Source organism: Caloenas nicobarica, chromosome 5 (genome assembly GCF_036013445.1).
Source record: "Caloenas nicobarica isolate bCalNic1 chromosome 5, bCalNic1.hap1, whole genome shotgun sequence".
Taxonomy (NCBI): Eukaryota; Metazoa; Chordata; class Aves; order Columbiformes; family Columbidae; genus Caloenas; species Caloenas nicobarica.
Window position 1 is genome coordinate 15,830,243 of NC_088249.1, and position 25,946 is coordinate 15,856,188.

Here is a 25,946-nt window from a genome sequence, read left to right on the forward strand (position 1 = left end):
AGCATGCCCTTGGTCCTTTTCTGTGCCATTTTAATCATATTCTTACATTATGGAAAGGAAATTTGCATTGGTTTTGCATCCCTGAAGGGACTGAAGACCAGGTGGGTCTTTTCTGCCTTTTGTGATATATTTCTGCTTACAATTCATCAGCAAAATCAAGGCTGGATCCTGACACAAGAGCTGTACATGTCCTCCCTTATCTGAAAATCTGCATGAGGTAGGACAGTTTTGGTAATTTCTACTTCCACGTGATCATGAGGAGAACTGAATTGGGGGACAGTATTTTTGTTTCCTCTCCATCACTACTGTGAAGATTTTCAGCTGCTTCTGGTTCTCTCAGTTTAACAACGTAGTTCTCACACTCCCACCCCTCCATCTGGCCCTCAGCCGACTGTCTGGCTAAGTCTTCCCAAGATGGAGCACGACACTTCTGCCCTTCTCACCGTCTTTGTGCTCTCCTGTGGCGTGCTGTGCTGCTGGTTTTCTCCTGCAGCCTCTGATGTGCTCAGCATGAGCTCTCAATACTTAATCTACTGATGTTGCACCCCCACAGGAGCTCAAGTGGAGCTTGGGCCCTAAAAATATCTCGCCGTCTTAAAAAGAATTCATACCTATTGCTCTGAAGGCTCTATTGTGGCTGCCTGCTTTGCCTTGTCCTTAACAGGATACCCCGAGCCTTCTACCTAGAGGAAAAACCTTGTACTTGCTTTAGCTAATTTCAACAAATAATTAAACAGTAACTGGAAAATATTACCACTTAGCTGCCCTCCTCCAATATGAACTAGGTTACTCAGGAAGAGAGGAAGGCAAAGAAGAATGTTTTCTCCAGCTGTGGTCATTTGCATGTGTATCACTGGTACAGATTAGACATGAAGAGTTTTACATCAAGTATGTATTGGCGATTTAATTTTAGTATGTAATGAAATATGTAGTGTCAAACAGTTTCTGTAATGCTCTACTGGCACAGCAGTTATGCTGTGGCCTCAAGTAATCTTGTGTTTTGTGGCAGCTTCTGTCTGCTAAAATACCCATTAATTAAAGGACTAATTAAGTCTCTCTAGGCAGTCATAGCAACTTCCACGTAGATTAATAGAAATGTGAGTTCAGCAGAGTATTGGTAGGGGCCAGGCTGATGCAGGGCAACCAGTATTACATAACAGAACCCTGAAACCCTAATAGCTTCTGAGCCTTCCTTATTTTATGAATACGTAGGGCCAGTTGACCTCATCTTTGCCGCAGAGTTCCTGGTCTGTCATATGCCTGTCAAGAGAAGGAAGAGTCCCTGTAGTTTAAGACATCTGCTGAGGAGATAAGTTTGGACAGGATCTCACATATTGGACAGCAAAGTTTCCTGACACTACCCTAGCCTTTTCTTTCTCTCCTTCCCTGTATGTTAATAAAAGAGCAAGTTAGCAGAGCAGAAACCGGAGTGCTGTCTTGCCATATGCCAGCAGCCCAGGCACACGGCTGGCCATGTGGCATAGGAGAGGTAATTTGCACCTTGCTGAGAAGGAGCCAGGTGCCGCAGGCTTACTGCAGCCAGGCTGTGAATCCAAGTCCCTAAGGGGGAAAAAAGATGGGAAAATGACACTTTCTGATGATCTCACCTCATACTGCCTGACACCAGGAGGAAAATCTGGTAGGAAACACTCTGCTTTCTTGGGTGTTAGAATACCCACGGCTTTGCCCTGTCCTAGCAGGGTATGTTTAGGGTGCCAGAGTGATTCCAGATTGATTGATAAACAACCTGGTGAAGGAAGGAGCTCAGAAGACCATGAGTTGAGTGACTAGTAAGACTGTTACTGCAAGCAGCAATGTGTAAGTAATATCCAATAGTCCTTGCAGAAAAGTAGGGTGTTGTCAGAGGTCATAGGACTGGGGAGAAGGAGGGAGGCACCAGACAGAAGGGCTATCTTTTAGGAAATGGTCCTTATTCTGTAACCCTCTATAGATCACTTCCATACTCCCATTCTGATACTCAGGCAGAAGTGGTCTGATATTTTTCTGGCCCGTGTGAGATTTCCTATTTCAGCTTCCTTTTGTGAAAGGTACTTAAGGGTTTCAGTGTTTTCTCAAATCAATCAAAAGCTCCTTGTGTGGTTCACCTCAGCGTGCATGAGAAAGAGGAAAATAATCTGTGATTCCTGAAGCAAGTTTATCAGCCTGGGGAAATGAGTTAAGAGAACTGCTACGCTTGTTTGTCTTGGAGTTCAGCAGCTCTTGCTGTGAAGCTGGAAGAAATTGTAGCCTGTTTCCAGAGCAACCAAATTTGGATGGTACAAATTGCCAAATCTCTGTGAGTGAGGGCTGCAGTTACAGAACACAGACCCAAATCCTGGGCTGGAAAAGGAGAAAGGGCACTACAAAGTACGAATGGGCTTTGGTACCACTGAGCCCATTAGAGGTCTGATGTTCTTTTAGTATTGATGTAATTATATCAGTCTAATGAGCAGTGTGGATACTTTTATAGGAGTAGAGTTTATGTTCCTTTCCTCGTGGGATACCTGCACCAGTATAAGCAATTTTTGTACTGACGGGTGTTGTGGGTTTACACACACCAGCCACCATAATAGGTCCCCACCCTAGGATCCTGCTGGTTGATGTCAAGTCTGAGTGAAGGTTTCCAGTCCTTCTTTTATGAGTTCTCAGGTTGCAGCTCAAGCTGGGCACCTCCAGAGAGGGACCCCTGCCCCACATCACACCCCTTAATTCTACCCGCACCACCCGTCACCCTATCCCCACGTCCAATCACTGAATCCTGGTTGCTGGACTCTTGATTTCTTACTGGTTTTCACTGTTGCTGGACTGGCCTTCTTCTGAAGTTACCTCATTCTCTTGGAATTGTTTCCTTAGTCCTTATCATCATTATTGTGCCCGCATCTGCCTCATTCAGCTAGCTCTGAGTTAGCATTAGTTTCATCAAAAACTTTACTGTCGGTCAGGTCTTGCAGCCTAAGGCTTCGGCTACTTTAGCTACTAGTGCTAGGCTGCTAATGCTGAACAAGGCTATTCAGAGAGAAGAATATAGTTAATCAAATTTATTCTGTAACAGTCCTCTCTTTTTTTTTTTTTTTTTTTCAGGCATCCCTGCCCATATGTAGTTGGTCTTGTATGAGGACTTTTCAATACCCTTGTATAGATTTCATAAGCATATTCTAAAAACAATTCCAAATACAAGTAAAAAAACCCAACAGGCTATCAGAAGCATAATAACCACATTTTCTAATATCCCATACCACTGTTCCTAAAACCTGAGGCTATTTCAAACCTACCTGACTACGTTTGAGTATTTTTCTTTTTGAGAGACCTGCTCATTCTTTCCACCTGTGCTGAGGACTGCAGATGATACGGAACATGTAGTCGTTGCTGTATTCCTAAACTTTCATAGATGTTGTTTAGTATTTCCTTTAAAAAAATGAGAACCTCTGTTGGATTGTATGGTTTCAGGTTTTTTGTATCTGGAAATGATTTCCCACAAGAGTGCTTTATCCACTCCTGCAGTATCAGCTTTCCTGGTGGGAAAATCTTCTACCCATCCTGAGGGTTGATCCACACTTAGCAGCAGGTACTTAAATCTGCTCACAGGAAGCATGTCAACATAACCAATTTGCAGTGTTTGGAATGGGAAGTATGCTCATGGTCGTCTTCCAGCCTCCTGTTTGGGTTTTGCATCAGAAAACTTCGACCATGTGGGACAAGAACTCACAATCCTTTTTATGCCATATGTATCCCAGGGGCTATCAACATTTTTTCAATCTGGTTAACAATTGCTGTCATCCCTCAGTATGTTTTATCACGAAACCACCTAGATCAAGTCATTAAATATTTTCTTGGTAAAATGGGTTTTCCCCCAATAGTCCAAATTCCAGTTTAATCTTTCACAGCCCCCCAACTTTCCCATTGAGCATGTTCTTCCTGAGTAATCTCTGCATATATTTGGGCTGGATTATTGATCTCTGGCCAGTCATCAGCAGAGGGAGTTGTTATGGCGGTACACTGACGTATAGGTTAGCAAGCAGCAGCTTTAGCTGCTTCATCTGCCAATTCTTTATTTCTTTTAATTTTGCTGGATCTTTTGCTGTGAGCTGGACAGTGTACTACAGCGATTTCCCTTGGAAGCTTAATAGCTTCCAAGAGCGTTCGGATTTCAGTTCCCTTAGAAATATTCTTTCCCGACGAGGTAAGGAACTTTCATTCTTTCCATAGCATACCTGTTGCATGATACACACCAAAAGCATATTTAGAATCAGCGTAAGTAGTTACCACTGGTTATATCCCCACCAGGCTGCTCTTGCTAATGCAGTTAATTCAGGCCCTTGGGCAAATACCAGGGGTTGTAGGCGTTCTGCTTCGAGTACTTCTGAGTTTCTCACCACTGTGTAACCTGTGTGTCATTGTCCATTCATATAGTATGAAGATCCATCAGTGAAAATGGTTAGATCTGAGTTCTCTAGAGGTTGATCCTGCAGCTCTTCCTGTAGGCAACTGGAGTGAAACACTACCTTAGCACAAGCTTGATGCAGCTCACCATTGGAGGGAACAGACTGTAAAGTTGCTGGATTTAAAACATTACATCTTTTAGAAGTGTTAATAATATTATCTGCATTTAAAATAATTAATTTGTAGAGATGCGCTCTTTGTGGGGACAATGCTTGTGTAGCATGTTGCTTAAGAATCAGTTCTACTTCATGCAGGACATGCACTGTTGTCAGATGACCCAGGACTAATGGTCTGGTTTTTTCTGTGATAGTTGCTGTTGCTGCCATCGCTCTAACATGGGAATTATTCCCTGTCTCTGCAGGATCCCGTTGAGTTGGGTACTTAGCCACAGGGCAGTGGTGTGGACCTGGCCTTGGAGTAAGGACTCGGCTGGCTGCTCCTTTCTTCTCATGCATGAATAGTTCAAAGGGCTTGGAGTAATCTGGCAATCCCAGTGCCAGAGCAGAAGCTAAAGCTCCTTTTTATAGCTTAGAAAGCCGCCTCTCTCAGGTCCCCAACGTACAGGCTCCACTTCCTCTGCCCTGGTAGCTTCTGTCAGTGGCTTACTTAACTCCCCTAGCCACGGTACCCAGGGTCTGCAGTACCTTACTGTGCCTAAAGTCCTCACAGTTGTTTATTTGTTAGTGGTCGAGGTATTTCTACAATAGCCTGGACCTGTTCTGGGTCTACTAATCTTTGTCCTTGTTTTAATATGAATCCTAAATATTTTACTTCCTGCTGACACAGCTGAAGCCAAGAAATGCACAGTGACCTTTTTCTGCTAAAGCAGTACATAGACAAATAGTATATCTCATATATTTTACTGGCAAGTAACAAATTACCTACTTATTGTACAAGTATAGAACCTCCAGGTAATATTTTTCATGTCATCTTTAAGCAAATCGGAGAATATCATAGGGGACCCAGTGAACCCTTGGGGCAGGCAGGTCCACGTTAGTTGTTGGCCTTTCCACATAAATACAAACATATGCTGGCTGTCTTCTGCTATAGGAAGACTGAAAAAATGCAGCTGTTAGATCAATAACAGTAGAGTATTTTGCCCAAGGTGCAAATTTGGAATAATATTGTTGCTGGGTCTGGGACCACTGGATGGGGTGCAATCACACGTTGATTTTTTTTCTCTAAGATCCTGTACAAATCAATATTCTGCATCTCCTTTGTCCAACCTATTTTTGCTAGTAGGTGAAACAGGGGTATTATACAGGGAACTGCATTGTCACAAACCGCCTTTTTTGCAGATATTGGTCAATTTGTTTCTGAATACTTCTTTCTGCTTCCCTGGGAATTTGATACTGCTCGACTGCTGTGGGCTTTCCTCCCTTTGTTTTTATGGAGACCGATTGTGCTGATTTCTATTAAAATCTATTGAAATTACATCCATTCTCATTCAGGAACTTCGCGTGAGTTTTCAGCAGTGAGACAGACCTCTGCTACTGTAAATTCTACCTTTTCTGGGGACAGACAGATCTGGGCATTTAGGGACTGTAATAAGTCTCATCCTGACAAACACATAGGTGATTCTTCTGTGATCACAAATCTTCCCCACACTCCCTGGCCACCTATCCATAGCAACATTGGCTGACTAAGTGATTGTTTCTTTTTTCCCGTGACTCCTTGAACCAATATTCTATCAGTTGAGAGCTACCCATTAGGTTTGAAATGCAAAAGTAATACAGCAGCTACTGTATCTTCTAGGAATACTATTTCCTTGTCTTCTTTTTTTTCCCACAATTTGACCCTTATGATTCAGTTTAATACTCCAAAACCCATACGTACCCCAAGATTTGTCTGAGTCTCCCTCTTCCTGTCATTGCTGTTCAGTGATATTAATCTAATTTCTCCAAAATCTGGGTTCCCAGGGCCCTCTTGGCCTCATGGGAGATTCCCATTTCCAGTGCCCCCATTCCCCACAATAAGCACGACAGTCACTAGCTCTCAGAGGGAAATCATGTTCATTTTGATGCCATCTACCTCCTCTGACTCTTCCTTGCCTCTCCCTCTACTTTCTCCAAACCCTCCCTCAGCACAGCCACAAACACATTTACCTCCTCTTTCCTCTGACATCTCTTTTCTTCAACTCTTTCCTCATTTCCACCTTTGCATACAAATGTAGCCAAATGCACTACCCTGTCCATTGACTTCCCTGGCCAGTCAGGAACATGTTTAGAAAAACATTTTTTAATATCCAGAGCTGTTTGATCCATGAAAGTAGAGGCTTCAACTACTTTAGCTACTAGTGCTAAACTGCTAATGCTAAACGAGGCTTTTCAGAGGGAAGAATATGGTGAATCAAATTTCTTCTATAACACAGGAATATAACCCTATTAGATTTCTGTACCAGTATTGATAATAACAGTGCCGTAAGCCACAAAGTATAAGGTGCAGTCATTTCAGACTGTTTCTTATAGTGTTACTTCTAAGTTGGCTCAAGTGAGGTAATTTTCATCCTCTCAGTTCTGAGATGACCTCACAGTGTGGTTTTCCAGGCAAGTTAAAAAAAAATGTGAGAATTCAATTTGCTGAAATATTTCTCACTATTTTTTTTTGTTTTACTAGGTTCTTAAAATCTCCTAAGTTCCAGCTGGGAAAAAAAAGTTTATTCTTGCACATATAAACATGTATAAGCATGATTGGAAAGTATGTGCCTTTCATCACAGAAGTTTTCGGAAGTCTATTTTCTAGTGCATCATTCAATCATATATGTATATACACATACTAACAATGTGACCTAGCTTTTAGTTAATACAATTACATATATTTATATAAGAACAAAATATTTTCATTCGCTCCTTTCCCCAGGAGTTGTATGTCTCATTCCTTAAAGAAATGAAGTATACATTTACCAAGTGATAAACAAATGCAAGCTGGAAAAAAATGTTGTCACCACACATTTCAAAAGAAAGAAGAAAAACTCAAAGTTTGATCTCAAATCTCAACCAAAAAAATGCACCTTTCTCAAAGCCTTGAAATAGGATCCCTGATACTGAGTTATCTATCTTCTTCCTATTTCCCACCCAAAGACAACAAAAATTACATTGGTTCATTTGCTAGGAAAAAAAAAAAAAAAAAGGGAATCAAGACCTGGTATTTGGAGCATAAAAATGAGGACATCTTTATCAAGTTGAAATTCCATGTTGTTTCCTTCTATTTAAAACATGATCAATTACAGCACAAAAATAAACATTGAGAAACATTTATCAGGAACTGTTTCATTTAGAAAAGGGTACCATCATTTATGTGAGTGCTTTTCTGTGCTCAAAAGCCTGGGTGTTACCGATACCCAGGGGCAGCTTTCTGATTGCAATGAAGAAAATGTCTGCATTTTCCGTTATACTTCATTATACTGCAATGCCCTATTATTAAAAAAAAAAGCCGAACACCAAACGAAAAACCCAGGCTGGGAAAACTGCCTCTTGTAAGACATCAGTCTGACTGACAAAGGTTTATCTAGTGTATGTCAATGGAAGCTGTCTTTGTTATTCCTGCATTTTAATTAAACTGTTCCTCACATACAGACGGTGAAACCAGAATTCAGTTTGCGGTGAATTACAGCCTCCCAGAGCTGGGTTAAGGTGCAAGAACAAACAGCCATCAGACACTGGTTCCACTGCTGGGCAAACAATGGCATAAGTAAACATTCCTGCTCTTTAGTGCACTCATATTTATGACTGTTTTACATGCTCTGAAAAGCAAGTAAGACTTTTGAATATATAACATCATTTCCCTGACAGAGAGGTAATGTACAGGCGAACATGCTTTGCTCTACCAAGCGGCCAAAGCAGAGGAGTTAGGGAGGAACGCGTTCAAGAGAACAATTTTCTGTGACCTTGCAATTGCTGGAACTATATGTTCTCCTTCTCTGCTTTGTTTTTAAGTTAGCAGTATAACTTTTCAGATGAGTTAATGTGAAAAGTAAACACTCGCTTAGAAAAATTGATTAAATACCTTAGAGTTTTGGGAGGGGGACGCTGGATTCAAGTGACAGCTTTACGAGTGGTGCTTGCCAATTCCTGACAGCTCTCATTAGTTACTGATCCAATACTATTAATACAGCCAGAACTGCCAGGTGCAGATCGAGCCTCTGCGTGCTGGTTGCTTAACAAGCATTGAACAAGATTGTCCATGTTCCGTCAGCCTGAGCCCATCTGAGTGTCAAATCATTTGGCGTTTTAAAACCCTGGGAGTTCAGCAGGCTGCATTGTGTCTGGGGAATTGACAGGCATCTTTCCCAATTAGAACATTAAAAGATTCTGGTTTTATCTGGTAAACAGTGAATATCAGGCACTGTGTTTGTGTGTCCCTTGCACAAAAATGCCATGTTCAAGAAGTTTTCTCGGGTTCTGGAAGGAAGCCTTCAAATTCAAAAGGCTGCTGCTGGTGTGAGAGGTAAACTCTCTGTTTTAGCCATTGGCTTTATCCATGCTGGCAAATCTGATAGTACAGTCTTCCCTAGCAAGCACTGAATTTTAAGTAAAAAAAATCACTTTGCTGTTGAATTATAAAGTGCACAGCACATTGCAGCAGTGGATACAATGAGGGATAAGTGGGTACAGTGATTAACTGAAGTATTAGTTCCACACACAGGTCTTTTACAGAGATATTGTTTTGTCCTGTGTACAAAACTTAACCAGAGTGATGCTGCAGCACAAGCAGTGGTTATTCTCATTGTGGAATCCTACCTCCTCCTTGCAAGAGGCAAATGAAATATGGTAAGATAAGGAAGAGCCTTGCTCTTCTCTCAGTACTGCTTCAGCATTTTACATCTCAAAGTTCCTCATCACTGCTGTAGTTACCACCCCACCTTTCTGCCTCATTTCTCTAGGCATTACTAACAATAATAAGGCACGAATTGTTGCTCTGTCTCTTCTTGGTTCTTACCGCGGCTGAATATAAATCTCTATCAGTCCCTCTCTTCTTTTTACATTTGCAGCTTTTCCCATATTTATTTATTCAGTTATTGCGCCAAAACCAACACCTGCCAGGTGTAGTTGCATTGCAGTGATCAAGAAGACAAGGAGAGTTCCTAAAAGATGATACTCATAGTAACTACGTTCCTGGTAATTCACATTGCGAATAATGGAGCAAATATCTAAGTTGTTAAAATGTCTCTTGTTAATATGATTTTTTAAAAAAAGGTTCACAATAGGACAGTGCCGTTTGAATTTAAGCCACTAAAGCTAGGGGATTCCTAGTCCAGGTGATGCATTTCCCTCCGGTGTCTTCCTCTTTCAAGCAAAATCCTCTGTACCTGTTATCCTCTGTCACCACATCTCTGGAAAGAGCCTCTTCAACAGCGGTTTGCCCAGTCATGTAGGAGCACATTAAGGGGAGCTAAGAGAGGCTCTAAGCTTGGCCTTTCTTCCTGTTAATCCAGCATTAATGTGGCAGGTGTTTATATTGCTGAAACGTGCCACGTTTCCTCCCCAGGACAGCTGGTGCACCTTGCTGCTGAGCACAGCGAAATGCTGACTGCTCCTCCTGTCACCCTGGGGCTGGTGACAGCTGCGTGTCTGAGGTGGCCTCAGCGCTGGTGGCTGCTGGTCTCTGCTGGCGCCCACCTCCCCTCACCTGTGGAGAAAAGAATTGGAACTGGAGGAAGACTTGGGACAGACCAAAACGTTGAGCGAATAACAGAGAGGAGGGGCTTTTCTGGGACAGTTAAGTTTGATTCAGCTCTCATGGAGATGCTTAGAGTGCGTCCAAAGAAGAGCAACAAAGCCGGTGAAGGGTCTGGAGCACAAGTCCTATGAGAAGCAGCTGAGGGAACTGAGGCTGTTGAGCCTCGAGAAAAGGAGGCTGAGAGGAGACCTTATTGCTGTCTGCAACTACCTGAAAGGAGGTTGTAGCATGGAGGGTGTTGGTCTCTTCTCCCAGGTAACAAGTGACAGGATGAGAGGAAATGGCCTCAGGTTGTGCCAGGGATGGTTTAGATTGGATATTAGGAAAAATTTCTTCATGGAAAGGGTTGTGAAGCATTGGAACAAGCTGCCCAGGGAAGTGGTGGAGTCACCATCCCTGGAGGTGTTTAAAAGATGTGTAGATGCGGTGCTTAGGGACATGGTTTAATAGGGTTCCTGGCAGTGTTGCATAACAGCTGAACTCGATGATCTTAAAGGTCTTTTCCAACCAAAATGATTCTATGATTCTACATGGTGCTCCACTGGCCACAGTTGTATGAGTAGGAAAGTTTCCTCGAGTCTTGCTGATTTCTCAGAGTACTACCTTTGCCCGCATTTTGTCCCATTTTCTGCAACTGAGTGTTGCTCCTTGGGTTGTTTCTCTACAGCGTGAAGCCAGACAGAGCTGTCAGTGCTTCTGGTCAAGCAGCCCATCTGGCTGCACCTAAACCAGCTGCAGCATCGCCTGGAGGTGCAGCAGGCAGGAGTGCTCACCCTCAGCACCTCTGCTGCTCATTACTCACCATGTCAAACGCACGTTCAGCTGCTCCATCCCTAAACACAGCGGCCTGGCTGTGCCGTCTGGCAGCTTTTTCAGCTGTACTAAAAGCATCATGTGGCATTAAAGATGTTTCAGGCTGTTGCATGTAGCGGCTTTGATATGCTTTTTAGGTTCCCATCAAAATGTTAGTGCTGTTTCCAGGAGTTTTACTTAGCAAGTGACTCTCCTGTTCTGCAGATGTTAGGCAGAGCTCAAGAACGGCTTGTCTGGCCAGATGAAAGGCCTGCCTAGGCCAGCAGGAGACAGCAGGCTCCATAGTTCAGAGATTGTACTGATCTTCTGTAAACACCAGGAAAGAACTTTTCACTTTTCACTACATAATCCTTAAGCCTTCTTGTGTTTTCTGAAGCCATACAGATGCAATGTCAGATAAAATGCTCTATTATTTCTGTTGGCTTGGAAAAAAAAATCGGTAATGTGGTGGTTTGCTTTAACAGTTATAGTAAAATTCAGACTAGCAGAAATTGGTGCATTTTAGGGGATTATTTGAGGTCATTGGGCTTTTTCGCGTTCCTCTGTGTTGTGGAGTACAGTGACTTTTTAGATTAAAACATCTAGATGATTCTTACAAAATTCTCTGCTACAGCAGGAGCCACCAACGCTGAAGATGTCTTTTTTGCTTTGCTCTCTTCTTGTCACACATAGTTTTGGCATCTTGTACTGAAGATCTTCAGTTTGCTGCAAATATTTGACGAAGGGTTTTGTGGGCTCTGATAAGCAGAGATTGTCTTGCTCTTGAAGACCTGCTTGAATAGAGGCTTACAAAAGCTGTGATTAAGTAGAGATTTATTAATTAGAGAAAAGGCAAACGCATTATTAAGGCACTTCATGCTTGATTTACATCCTTTTTAATGTATCTTTGTGTTTTCTCTCCAGAGGGAAACACATCCAGCTGCTTTGAAGCACTTAAAAAGACACTGAGGGAGTTTTGAAGACCTTCGTAGTTGAATTGCATTGCACAGTTCCCTGAGGGCGTAACTGCAGCACTTTATTTTTCATAGGTAACAGGGAAAGAGATGTGCAGAAAGAATAACTTGTGTTCATGTGTGTTCAACTGTGTTCATCTCTCCCTGCTGTTTAATGACTGATTGTGTGCCATGGATGCAACTGAGTTTTGCGTCTTCCATCTCAGGTGTATCTTTACGCAGCTAAAGTTATTAGCAATTAGCCAACTAATTACTTTCCAGAATGTCTCTATTATAACGGTGGGCTGCTCCAAGTGGTACATTTTGGTAGTGACGTGGAACAGACGCTAGATGGCACAGATGCACTGGCAAAGGAGGAGGAAGGCTGGGCTGGGCTGGGCTGGGCTGGGCTGAGCTGGGCTGGGCTGGGCTGAGTTGGGCTGGGCTGAGCTGGGCTGGGCTGGGCTAGGCTGGGCTAGGCTGGGCTGGGCTGGGCTGAGCTAGGCTGGGCTAGGCTGGGCTGGGCTAGGCTGGGCTGGGCTAGGCTGAGTTGGGCTGAGCTGGGCTGGGTTGGGCTGGGCTGAGTCTCGGTCCCTCACTCTCCCCGGGGGGCCAAACCTGGACCTCTGCAGTGAAAGCGCCTGAGTGGCAAACATAAGGGAATGTGACCAAAGTAGTTATGAACCATGAGTTGTAATACACTCTGCTTTGTTAGCCACAGCAAGAGGTGTCACAGGCCAAGTTTATACATCTGTAAATGTTCCTCTTTGTGGTTCATGGGTGAAATTATGAGCATTGGATGTTTACATTGCCCCTTTTACTTGCCCAAACTTACTTCTTTTTGTAACTTACTTATCCAGTCAACAAAGAACAATAAGCAGACATATTAGACTTCAGCCTCACTTAAATCCTCAGTGTTTTGCATCCATTTTGTTCTCATGCACACATGTTGATCTGTGTGTGTTCAGTCAGGAGATGAAGGTAATCACAGTTGTCCTTTAAATCTGCCCTAACAAGGCAGGGCAAAGGAAGCTGGAAAGGCTTTAGACAAAATACTCCGTGAAGCAAGTGGTCAGATGTGGGTCTTGACAGCAGGCACTGGGGGTTTGTCATCAGTCAGGTGAACAAACCCCTGTTACTGTTCCAAAGCTGTCCAAACGCAGCAGTTCTGGATTGTTTTCCCCATGTGCCTGGTGCCTGAAAGAATATTTTAATTCTCCATGCATTTGTTGGTAAATGGCCTCAGCAGACACCTCTTGTGGGTTACTCTTTTGGGGAAGTTTCACTCAGTTTCGCTCATTTATACTTACGCTCTATAGACTCCTAATCACAATGGTCACGCAGGCTGAGACGGCGTCTCCATTTATGCAGATTAGCTGCGTGCAGATCTTGCCCAGGGCAGCAGTAGGACCATGGGAGTTGGGGTGCACGCAAAGCACATCTTGGGCCACAGGCATGACCCAGAAGTGACAGTGTTACCCCCTGTTGGGTAACATCTCCAAGAAGGTGGGACAGATGGATCCCAGTTTGCTCAAGTGCTGTTAGTGCTTGTAAAAGTAGAACACGCCTGGTGGTGGAACAAAACCAGGGAAAAGCCATAGGGATGGGCTCTTCAGCCAAGTCCCCATGTCCTTCTGGGGCATTAGGCACAGCCATGAAAGACAACAGGGGATGCTGCCCGCAGCACCTGCCCTCTCCTGGCTTTAGTTTCTTTCTCTAAACACTGAGGGTAAAAGAAACCCAGCCCAGAAGTCAGGCTAAAAAAAGGCATGAAACAAACACAGCAAGTATGTCGGCTTGCACCTAATAAATCCTCCCATTATTCAGCAAGCAATCACTTGCAGATTCCCAGGTCTTTGCTTAGTCTCACACTGCAGTCCTGAACAGCCTGGTCAAGACTTGCAAAAACACTTCTATGGGATGACTGAGCCACAGCAAGGTTGCAGAAATATAGGAAGTACTAGATTCAAGTCATGACTGTTAAAATATGGGGGACACTAAATTTACAATTTTTCTACCAGATAGTTGGTCTGAGTTTTTACTCTTGAGCTTTGTAAGCTTTTATACAGTCAGTGCTCAAATTCAGTTTTAGGTACATCTCTTGCCTGGTAGTAAATCAGTCAGTACTTTTTTTGCTTTCAGTATTTGATGTTTTCAGTAATTTTCCCAGTTTGTAGGGCAGAAGCCCTACTTAAAGTTTACAATTCCTCAGATTTCTAGGAAGGAGTGAGAGTTTGAATCAAAAGTAGGCTGGATTTAATTCAATCCATAACATCAAACAACATCCAGATTTAATTCTCTCTAACACTGAGAGCAAGGCATCCACTGAGTGACAGTCAAACAACACAAAGATGCTTCAATTAGGAAACAACTGAACTACGATTGCAGGTGTTCAATCCTACAGTGTTGATGTGATAAGTGTCTTGGTTTAATGACATACACATGTACCCGTTCTGTAGCTGTTGAGAGCATGGAGTCGTTTGGATTCATGAAATGTAGGAGTTGCCATTGTGGATTGCAGCAGCAGACCAGCTTCATCTCTGACAGCATTCAGAAGTAGCTGTTGAGGAGGAATATTGCAAAAACACCCCAACAACTGGCCACAGGCAAATATAGATTGGAGTAATCTTTGAAACACAAAGTTTGTAGCAGCTGGTGTACTTCATGAGAGATTGATTTTTATCCTGTTCTCTTCCGGTTCCTTTCCATCTCATTCTCTTGTCTCTGGAGAATATGTTTTGGGTGGAAGTGATATGGCTGTTCTACTGAGAACACAGTATGTGATGGGAGAAAATCTCTCTTGAGCATGCTGATCTTGCTTCATAAATACAAACATTTTTTTTTTAAGTAGATAGTTTTGGAAATAGACACAGCTTCATCAGATTGCTATCCCACCATTTTATGACTGTAAAAATAATACACAGTCTTCTTGCTGTCTTTTCCATTAAGTAATTAAATTGATAGACACTATTTGAAATCTTGTTTAGGATTTTAATATTCTTGTTGACTTTCAATATTCATTTAAAAAAATCTGTAGTGCTTAAAAAATATAGAACTTCCGGTGTCTGACCCTGTTCCTCTGAGTGAGCTTCAGATTACATTTCAACAGTATAAAACAGGATTTGAATTGCTTGTTTTGAGGCAAATCTGTATTTGTCTGTCTTGGATCTTGTGCTTGGTATTCTGTATATTACCATATGCCTCGGACCTCCCTCCGGGATAGGGTCCCTGCATGAAGTACTATGTGTACAGACAGTAAGCAGAGCCTTCCGAAAAGTGCAAAGTCATGGGAAATTTTTGTATTTCTTTAAAAAAAAAATTGGTTTTGACCCAAATTGGGTGTAAAACAACATTTTTCTGAATTTCCAGCAAACTGAAACCTCCACAGTCCGTGGCTGGCTGGAACTGGCACACTTGTCTGTTCCCCTCCTAACAGCATTCGTTGGTGCCCCAAGCAGCTGCAGGAGGCTCCCAAAATCCCCATGCTGGGGCACACCCACTGGCACATCGGAGTCCATCGGCCCCAGGGCAGGTGTCAGGAGCACCTGTGTTGCAGCCACGACCTGTCAAACTGCCTCAGCTTCAGTAAAAAAATTATCGATTGGAACATTGCCTCTATTGCCAGTAAATGCGTTATTTTGCTCTACCTTAACTTGGCTGATCTGAGGTTAACTGAAGTTCCTATCCAGGCTTTCTAGTCCTTTAGGAATACAGTCCTTAGAACCATTCTATTTGCTGTTCTCATCATCTCTGCTATTCTCTGGGATATCCAAAAGGCACATCTCCACTTACCTATTCCAGGCACCTTGAAGCTGGCAATGCCACCACCTGGATGGAGGAGTCCTAGTCCTGCAACCAGTTTTACTAAGGAAGGCAGGCTTCTGAGACCCTGATGTGAACTTACCACTGCTAGCAGAATGGTTACTGTGAGTGTCTTAACTGCGAAGCTTCTGCAGATTTTCAGAAGGGTGTATTAAACCTTAGTACCTGTAATCATAAAATCATAGAATCATAGAATAATTTTGGGTGGCAAAGACCCTTAGGATCATCAAGTCCAACCATTAATCTAACACTGCCAAGTCTGCTTCTAAACCATGTCCTTAAGCACCACATCTACGTGTCTTTTAAACACCTTCAGGGATGGTGACTCGACCACTGCCCCGCGCAGCCTGTTCCAATGCCTCACAACCCTTTCAGTGAAGAAGTTTTTCTTAATATCCAATCTAAACCTCCCTTGGTGCAACTTGAGGCCATTTCCTCTCATTCTGTCACTTATTACATGGGAAAAGCGACCAACACCTTCCATGCTACAACCTCCTTTCAGGTAGTTGTAGACAGCGACAAGGTCTCCCCTCAGCCTCCTTTTCTCGAGGCTGAACAGCCCCAGTTCCCTCAGCCGCTCCTCATCAGACTTGTGCTCCAGACCCCTCACCAGCTTTGTCGCCTCCTCTGAACTCTCTCCAGCACCTCAATGTCTTTCTTGTAGTGAGGGCCCTAAAACTGAACACAGGATTCAAGGTGCAGCCCCACCAGTGCCGAGTACAGGGGCACAATCTCTTCTCTAGTCCTGCTGGCCACACTATTCCTGATACAAGCCAGGATGCTGTTGGCCTTTTTGGCCACCTGGGCACACTGCTGGCTCATGTTCAGCCAGCTTTTCTTTTGTGTTCTTTAATTGCTGTCAAAGACTCTGACTAGTTAATATTCTTGAACATAAGGGGTTTTTTAGCTTGTAGTAGTTACTCAGTTTGTGCAACAGTGTTTAAATATGACCAGAGTCAATTAGCTCTCTAAATCAGCAGCTTTAAGTCAGCATGATTACTTCTGCTGCGTAAGGCAGTAAGCACATTCTGTTGAAATATGGATACCAATGTGATTTAAGAAGCACTTTATAAGTAACATGCTGGCTTTGTGTTTCTGTATTACATATTTTTATTGCAGTGTATTCCAAGTCACCAATATATCCTAAACTGAACCATGCAAGGTACTGTTCTTAGGGAAGGGAAGACCGCATCTTCAGTCAGAACAATCCTCTTGACTTTTGGAGTAAAGAGATAATTCAAAGCATCCATCCAGATGTAACCCAGCTGGAGTGTCATTGATGTCTGATTACATCCGCATTTTACTAAACCGATAAAGCCAGCATTCAAACAGTGGTTTCTTAATGGCATCATTAAACACTTCTCCAATTCAGAAGTGTATTGATTTTTGTGTATCAGCTCAGAACATAGCTACTGCTCATGGTAAAATGTGGTTAATTCTGGAAATAGGCTTGGTAGCAGTGGTGTGGTAGACGACCTCCACAACATTAACACAAGCTTTCTACATATAACCTTGCCATCCAACTGAGGCCTACACTGAAAACAAACAGCTTTTCCAGAGCCTGGAAAAGTCTGATTCTTCTTTTAACTTGTGTCTTTTCACATCATAAAGCAGTCTGGAGATTTCGGGCCTACCAGTTTCTGCCAATAATCTGTTAAAGGAGATATAGCCCCTAAGTGTAGAAAGCAAAAAAAATGAGCAGCAGGCTTGCACAATGCTGTTTTGGGGGAAAAAGACCAAAATGTGGCATAATCAGTCAGATAAACTGAGCCACCCAAGCTTTGGTTACTGCTTTCTTCCATCACCTGAGATGTGAAATTTTGATGCTGAGCAAGGTCCTTTCTGAGTTCCCAGCAAAGCTGTATGTTCCTCGTAGAGTGGGCAGTCCTAAATTCAGGATCCGGATAATCCTGCTCTCCCCATCTCTCTCTCCTCTCCCCTCCAAGTAAACAACAAAAAGCCTCAGTAGGGTCACATTTACTTTCTCTCTACAGATTCTGACTGGCTCCTGGAGAAAAACTATGGCTCTAAACTGATTGTGACGATTGATAAATCAGGTAGTGGGTCTTCTTTTCAGTTGTCCTGAATCTCCTTAGAATTGCTCCAGTGGCAAATGCACCTCTGTATGTCCTTTCTGTGAGGGGTTTTCCATGGTGAGTATAGCTGCAGAACCACCTCTCCTGCTGAGGGATGCCCACTGGGGAAGGGGAGCAGAGGGCTGGGAGTCTGGTCATCCCTCTTCAGTACAGATGAGCCTGGGCTGGGATCAATGGCATGTCCATGCAGTGGGCAGTGATGAGCAGTAGAAGGCAGAAATCTCTATTGGATCTTGAAGAAGATGGTGGGGAACTGCAGGTGAGGAATATCACCGCTTGGTTGCCACTGCCCCGCAACCAGAGCTGCCTGGGCCAGGGCAATTTGGTTGCATTTTACATTCTGCACAGGCACAGAGGGGGAATGAGACATTTCTGAGTTTCGTCCATGTAATTGTCAGTGCTTTTATGCCAGAGGAACAAAGGCAACGTGGGCACCATTCTGCCCCCATAGCCCTATCACAGAAACAAAGACCACAGCAACTCCAGACATCTCATTTTCTTATAGAAAAGCCTGAAGAAAAGAATAAGGAAAGAAAAATTATAGAGTGCAGTTTACAGTTTTAGCTTAAATCCTTTGAAACATTTTCATAGCGGAGAGGAAGCAAGGGAAATAGTTGCTGAAATAGAAGTGTTTCATTCAGTGGAAAATTCTGACTTAATTTCCAAAAACATGCCATCAAAACAGGAGCCATAATGCCTCTTGGAAGTTGGTGTTTATATTTGCAGCGGTCATTCTTCTCTTGGGGCTGGGATGGACCCCTCAGCCTCCTCACCCTGGGAGGCCCTGGCCTCGCTCCCTGGGGGACAGAGTGGGGAGGGCTTGGCAACCCTGGCCTCTCGGAAAGCAGAAGCATGCAGGGAGCAAAGTACAACTCCAGTCTAAAAACCCTGTGACTTTCAGTTTTCCCCCAGGTATTTACATATCAGTTGTAGTGTGTCAAAGGGTAGTTACATTTACTATCAATAATCGCATTTTTGGAATGTCTTTTTTTTTCATTCAGAAGCAGCTTCAGCGTTAGCAGTGCCAGTTAGCAGTGGTTTTGTTAACAGGATTCACTCCAGGACCAGTTGGTGCCTGACAGCCATCTCTGTGTGACTGATGCTTTGTCCTTTTGTCTGCTTAAAGCTGCCTTTATCCACAGTGACAAACATGGGAGGTGAGACCCATGCATCAGTCTTAGGCAAGGATGCTCAGAGAAAAGAGGGAGTGCCAGAAGATGAGCAGAGGCACCAGAATGGTGGGATGTACTCAGTTGCCTCTAAATCCTGCTTTTTAAGTCCCAGTGAAGCTGATCATGTAAGATACTCCTGATATTACCCATGGTAACTGAAATCTTGCGGAAGTCTGTGGTGCTGGCTGTGCCTTCTGTCAGCAGAGCATGCTGCCCCTCAGCTGACTGACCTGGACAGAGTTATTGGGTCATATTTTCATATATGTAAACTGTTGTGCAGTCATTTCTCTTAACACATCAACAAAAACACTTGCTTTCCTCAGGCCTTTAAACATGTTTTTATTTTCTTCTTTATCTTACTGAACAACTTAGTTTGCTGACAGTTCTTGTTCCTTGTTCTATGTTGGTTGTGCAGTAGTTTGTTATAAAGGGGATGTCTTTTAAAGGTTTCTAAGCCATGAACTGAGCTTTGATAATTCCTGTTTATCAAAAAATATCAGCTTCCAAGTACTATTGAATTGAGCCTTTAACACCAAAGGAAAATTAATGTCCTTCTTCCAATGAGCACAGGTGTGGTGGTTTGGGGCATTTTGTTTCGTGTTTTTTTGTTTGTTTGTTTTTTATGTCCATACAGCCCACGGGCATACTGGTTCATTTTGGGTTTTTAACTATACAGCAGCATTACAAGCAGTAACTGTAGTATCAGAAAAACATTGAAAAAATCTGAAATGTAGAACTTAGCAGAATCTGGGGTGATTGAGTCAGTGAACTGCTACATTACACTTTTCTGAAAGGAGAAGCAATTGCTTTTTGTCTTCCAATTGACTGATTGGACAGGAGGCTGCAGTACCAGCTGGAGAAAAGGTATTTCTCTCATCCTCCTTGTGATCAGAAGGCAATTTTAATACAAAACATTAGGCAGGGCAGTCCAGTGAGCATCCCAGTCCTGTCCAGCCCACTGTGCCATGCTTTGGATGAAGAGCCATCACTACCACAGCCTCACTGGGGAATATAGGGGAACCAGAGACAAGCTTCACACCAACAGGTGCCTACCCGGGTACCTGGCACTATCTCCATGCGAATTTCAGGGACAGTGGGATTATGCTGTTTTAGGCAATGGTATTATGTTGCTCTCTACTAATGACTTTGCAGGTTGAGAGGAGTTTTCAAATGCATGTGACAGAACAGTGCCTCCTGTGAGAGGAATGCACCGCTGGGAACTAAGAAATGCAGGTTCCAGTCTCCAGTGTCGCCAAGTCAGTTATTTAGCACTATTTAGCTGATAAAAGCCTATGATGTGGCACCTGATCCCAGAGCTGCATACATAGTTCTCTTTGCTCCTCTCAGGGAGGCTTGGTGCCTCAAAACCCCCACGCTCACCGTGAGGTGTTACCTGAAGATTGCTGCTAGGGACATAATGGAAAGAGTTCATGTAATGTCCCTTACCTTCCCATAGCTTGGCCAGCTGATTGGGACTGAAGTGAGGTGCTGTCTCCACAGAGAAGCCAGGGCCACGGGTGCCTGGCCCTGCATGCAGCCTGCCCCAGAACAGAGCAGCACACGTCGGCTTTTTTAAAGTGCTGCAGCACAAGAGAACAGGGCTCATCTCTTATCAATAACGTGGTGATTAGAAATGCGTTTGAAGGTCGTTCCATGTCCTCAGGTTGCCTGGGCAAGAGCAAGGCAGAGGTGGTCCGAGCCCTGCTCTGGCAGCTGCCCCGGGTGGAGCTCAGGATTGACAAGCTGAGAAGGGAGTAGGGTCTGCAGCACGGTGGTGGGACATTTTGGACAGCATGTGTGAATCTGCACTCCTGGGCTCTGGGCCCAGCTCCACACCTGCCAGCCAAGGCACCAGTGCTAGCTTTTACCTCTGCTTGCCTACCTGTCCTAAAGGTCAGCATCCTTGACACCCAGTACCACTCTTTGTTGAGTTTGGCAGTGAGTCTGGGGCATGAACAGTATTTAGGTGCTGTCCCATGGGGCTTTTAGTAGCTGGATAATTCTTGGTGACTCAAGGAGGGCTGGTCTTGAGGAGTGGTTTGATGCCAGAGATATTAAAACTGATGCTACCTTTGGACTCAGAGGAAAGACAAGGGGTTTGAGATTAAATCTGAATTAACTTGATGCTACCTGCAATTAATGCCTCTAGCTTCACCAGCTGGTGAGTCACTTAGGAGTGCTTAATTCAGTGACTCTTAGGAAACAAAACTTTAGCAACCAGCTGTCCTGTTTAGGCTGGTGTGAGGGAGAAGTCAAGGGCTTGGTTCACTGCAGGCGGGTGCACAACAATGTCAGATGCTTCCTTTCCAATTTGGTAGTGTTTTTTTCCAGCAAACTTGCTCTAGTATAGAAGCCTAGAGATTTGAATCTAGTTATTTCAATCTTGACCCTAGAGAATCTAGAGATTTGGCAGCCTGCAGGAGAGCCATGAATGGAAAATGCTGTTATGACATTGAAAATCTTGGGCAAGATATTCACCAGGCATAAGGCACTAGATCCCTTTTCATACAGAGTGATGGAGGCTGTGCTAACACAGTTCAGTGTATGTGTTACTGACCAGTACCAAAGTGCTGCCACAGTGTCATGGGATCTGTGGTGCTGGGTTTGCATCCTGCCTTTTCTTGCTCCTCCGTTCCTGCTCACATCATCTAGCCCTGGAGAGCCTTTGCTCCTGATATCCTCTCCTACCTCTGCCACCCCAGAGCTGAGGAGCTTCCCAGGGCTGGATTGCCATCAGGGAAGGAGTGCAGAAAGGAGGATGAGTGAAGGAGAATTGCACCCCTGTCTCCTTCTTTAGCTGCTGGTGCTCTCAGAGGTGGACTGGGGAGGAGGACTGTGGGCACTGATGGGAGGGGGATGAGGACCAGACTCAGTGCAGCCAGTTCAGTAGACTCCAGATTCAGGGGGAATTTCCAGGAACTAGAGTAATGCTCCCAGGCAAGGTGAGCTTCACAGAGTGAGGAGCAAGTGTGGGAAGAGCAAGAAGCCAAATGCCTCTGAACTCCACTGGCCTCACACTGAAAAGGCTCTGAAGTATCATCATATGGTTTTGGCACTGTGAGTGATTCCAGTAGCATCACTCATGACTGTTCCCACAGTGATCCAGTATGAATTACTCTGTCCATTCTGTAACCTATTCTTTCTCCCAGAGGAGGAAGAACTAAAAGGAGGGTTCTGTACTAATTTCAACGTGGATGCCCTGAATCAGAGTGCACCAAACTATACATTGATCCCACTCATTCCCAGCATGACCAGTGTAATGACAATATTTTTTATTATCAGTGTGTTTCCATTATGCAGCAGTCACATCTATTATTATCAAGCTTGGAGATGCAGAAAAAACAAATGAAAACAAACATTAGAAGAATAATTAGTGAAGGAAAACCAGCTAGCCTGATGCTGAGGTTTGCAACTTTAATCTGAAGCAGCACTACCTTAATCTATAATAGTGTGTGGATGCTTTCCATTTTTTCTTACCACACTGTATTATTCCACCACTGCCCTGTGGTAGCCCCTTGAGGGCACCCTCTGCAGCCAGGAATGCAGGGAAGCGGATCAGAAAAAGAGCAGAAAGGAGCCTCTTTCTGTACCTTATTAATTAGTCTTGGGCAGTACTGGGATTATTTATTATTATTATGTCCTACCTTTAGGATTTCCTGCCCTTGATATAAAGTGCTTATAAATGTCGACTAGGTCCACAGTCTGGATTTGAGACCAGAAGATGAACTGATTTTCTCCTTTCTCTTTATTTTAGCAATGTAAAATAAGTTGTCTTTTCTCAGGCCAGGATTCGAATTGAAAACTGAGAGAAGTGAGGCAAGATTCAGAGTCAGACCCAAAGCTGTAACAGCTTGGGGACTGTCTTTGGACTCTATTCTTGGCCTTCTCCCTGGCTCCTCCTCTGACCAAGCACTTCTCTGTGTCTCTGTTATCTCCCCGTTAAGACAGGATTATTCTGCTAAACCATTGTAATACAGGGCTTTGGGAGAGACTGGAGAAAGCCTTTGAAATACTGATGGAAAAACCATTGCAATTCTCACTTTCTAGAAATGTCCATATATAGCTAAACTTAGGCAGTCTCCAAGTCGATTTATTTATCCTAGCAGACTGTGTGCTCTGTGGCTTTCTCCAACGATACTCTGCTTCTCAGGTTTACATTCCCAGGGGCTGAATCTTGAAATGATCAGCTCTGAGGAACATGCTGTGACATATCTGAGACAAGAAGTATAAGTCTCCATGTCCTGGCTTTGTATCATGTCTGTTGTCAGATCATCTAAAATGAGCCTAATCCACTGCTATTAGTGTTACAGACTGGCAGCAAGATAAGACTAGCAATGCTTTGTGCAGTGTGCATACCACACTTACATATGTGCACATGCTGCTGATGATACGGAGTTCTTTTTAGCACCTTTTCCCCTGGTATTTAAGTTGTTTAATGTACCTATTAAATTTCAGAGAAAATGCGAGAGGTGGAGGGATGTTGTTCTTTGCAGGGAAACTGAGGAATGGCATTATGTGGCTTTTTCCCAGCCTGTTTGTAACTCACTGGTAGAGCTGGGGGATGGTTTGGAACTCCTTGTTCCTGGCTGTTTGTTCTAGACACTTTCCACTGCTGCAGTACTCCTGATCTTGTGATGCTGCTGATCCGGGTGGTGCTGTGTTTGCCAGAGCATTTTGGTGAGCGGGGTGAACCAGGTGAGTCTCTGGAGTTCATCTGCCCACGAGCGTGCATGCTTCTTATGGAGAAGTGCCGCCTGGGTGCCACACTCAAAGCCTGCTTGCTACTTACCTGCCTTGTGTCCAGACTCGCTGGCAATCCCACCTCCTGCCAGGGCCACCTGTGGCAGGGGCTGGCTGACAGCCACCTGCCCTGTTCCTGGCTCTGCCCTGACACAAAAGCCCTGCCTGGATTTCTGCCCCTCACAGCAAGTCTAGGGCTGCCAAGCTCCCAGAAAAGGCCATTCCTCCTGCGGTGACAGAGCAGGGCTCCAGCCCAGTACAAATCCCTTTGGGAGTTCCCCTTTTTCTTTTGGGAGCTTCCCAGGGATGCTGCTGCTTTTGTCCCTGTCCCCATGTCCTTGCTGTGACCCTGGCTGGCCTCTGTGCAACCCGTTCACCTGCTGTCTGAGGTGACCTTTCTCCCGGGTGATGTGTAGCTCAAGCTCTCGGTTTTTCTCCTGTGAGCTGTTCCCCATCATCTGAAGCGGGGAAAGCTCACTCAGCAGGATCTGGATGAAGAAAGCAGAAAGCTCGCCCGCTGTTGTGCTTCACACTTGCAGGGAGGCGGCCAGCTGCAATCACTTCCAGTTACCAAATGGCTTTCCAAGTGACCGCGACTGTCTTTGCAAATTTACCAAGCTGGGCCGGGACAAGTGCAGGGTGGGCTGCTCCACAGGCATCAAGGCTCTGCAAAGTGCTGTGCAGCTCTGCCCTTGCTGGCAGGGCCACCTTCTTCTCCTCTTACCAGTAACGCCAAGGTAAACCTTGAGCAGCTCCAGCGTCAGCATCAGCCATTGCCCAGCAGAAGGGTCGGCGCCAGGAGGAGTGCTGGCCTGGCACAGACCAAGCCCAGTAGGTGACATCTGAGCCTCTTTGGGACTTGGCCTGGAATGTCGGTGAGGATCTGGGCTTTTGCAGGACTACCTTATCTTCCCAGTAAAGGCATGATTTCTCCTTTTATCCCGATTAAAATAAGGGTAAAGAATGATTGATTTAACCACAAATATTTGGAGAAATCTTTTAACCATAGAAATCAGCTGCAGTAGTAACATCTTGTAAACATGGCTCAGAATTAGGCTTCAGTCACCACATCTGTGTATCACCGTGGCCTAGATTGCACTTGGCCTCCCTTCAGGAACCCGCTTGATACCCTTGAGGAACTTCCAGCCGGGAGGGAATCCAGGCTGTGCAGTGGCCACTGACACCACTCATTTGATAACAGGGTTTTTTTCTAGCATGTTCAAAAGAGGGGAAAATATTTTGTATTTATGGTCAGCAATAAATGGAGAAATATTCTCTTTTTCAGCTGTTACATGTGAATCTGGGCCCTAAGTATTTCTTGCAAGAGGGTGGCATTTTAATAACATTACGATTTTTGTGGTATCATGTTCCCATAGCAAGGCTTCAAGGTCATATGCTGGCTTTTTTGCTAGTCATCTGACAGGATGACTAAATTCTTTATCAGGTTCTGGTTTGTAGCTGAATCTCTTGCTTCCTGATGATAGCTCTCACCACAAGGTCTCCACTGTGTTTCAAATAATCAGTAGGACACAAGGGAAATGGAACATCAAGTGGATATAGGTGCCGCCTACCGTCTATCACACATGTTTTATTGTGTATGGTAGGGGCCAAATCCTGCTGATGTACAGATTTCTTCCTGCAGGATGTGTAATTTTGACTGCCCATGGACCTCTGAGGAAGAGCCTGTACCCTGCAAATCCATGAAGGAACAGGATCTCTGCATAACAGCCTCATCTCACGGCTGAGGAGTGAGTCTAGCGGTGGGAATCTGATTCAAGATGAGCTAGATAGGAGCACTCGTATCTCAGCACTCAGATCTCTACCACATCTGGAGGTCATCCCAACAATCATTAATTCCAAAAATAGAAATCGGGAGTTCTTTGTGCTTGCTAGTTTATAAACGTGAGAGTTTCACATTTTCAGGTTCTTTTCCTGCAACATTGAAGAGGCTTGAAACAGATTCTTTAGGAAAAAAAACATAGCATGCCTCCTCCCTCTACCCGTGCCTGAACAGTGAAGACTGCTGCTTAATCTACTGAAGCCAAAGCATCTGCTAGTCTGAGGTGTGAGAAAATTATGCGAAGTCCGTATGCTGGTGGATGTCTGACAAAAGGAAACAACCCTGTTTTACTCAGGGAGTGTGGAAGGGTAAGAAAACAAGGTGGCTTAACTTATTTCATTTCAAGGTTTTGCCAGGGAAATGCTTTGGACTTGTACTACTGAGGGCTTTAAGCTTCTAATCTCAAGGAATC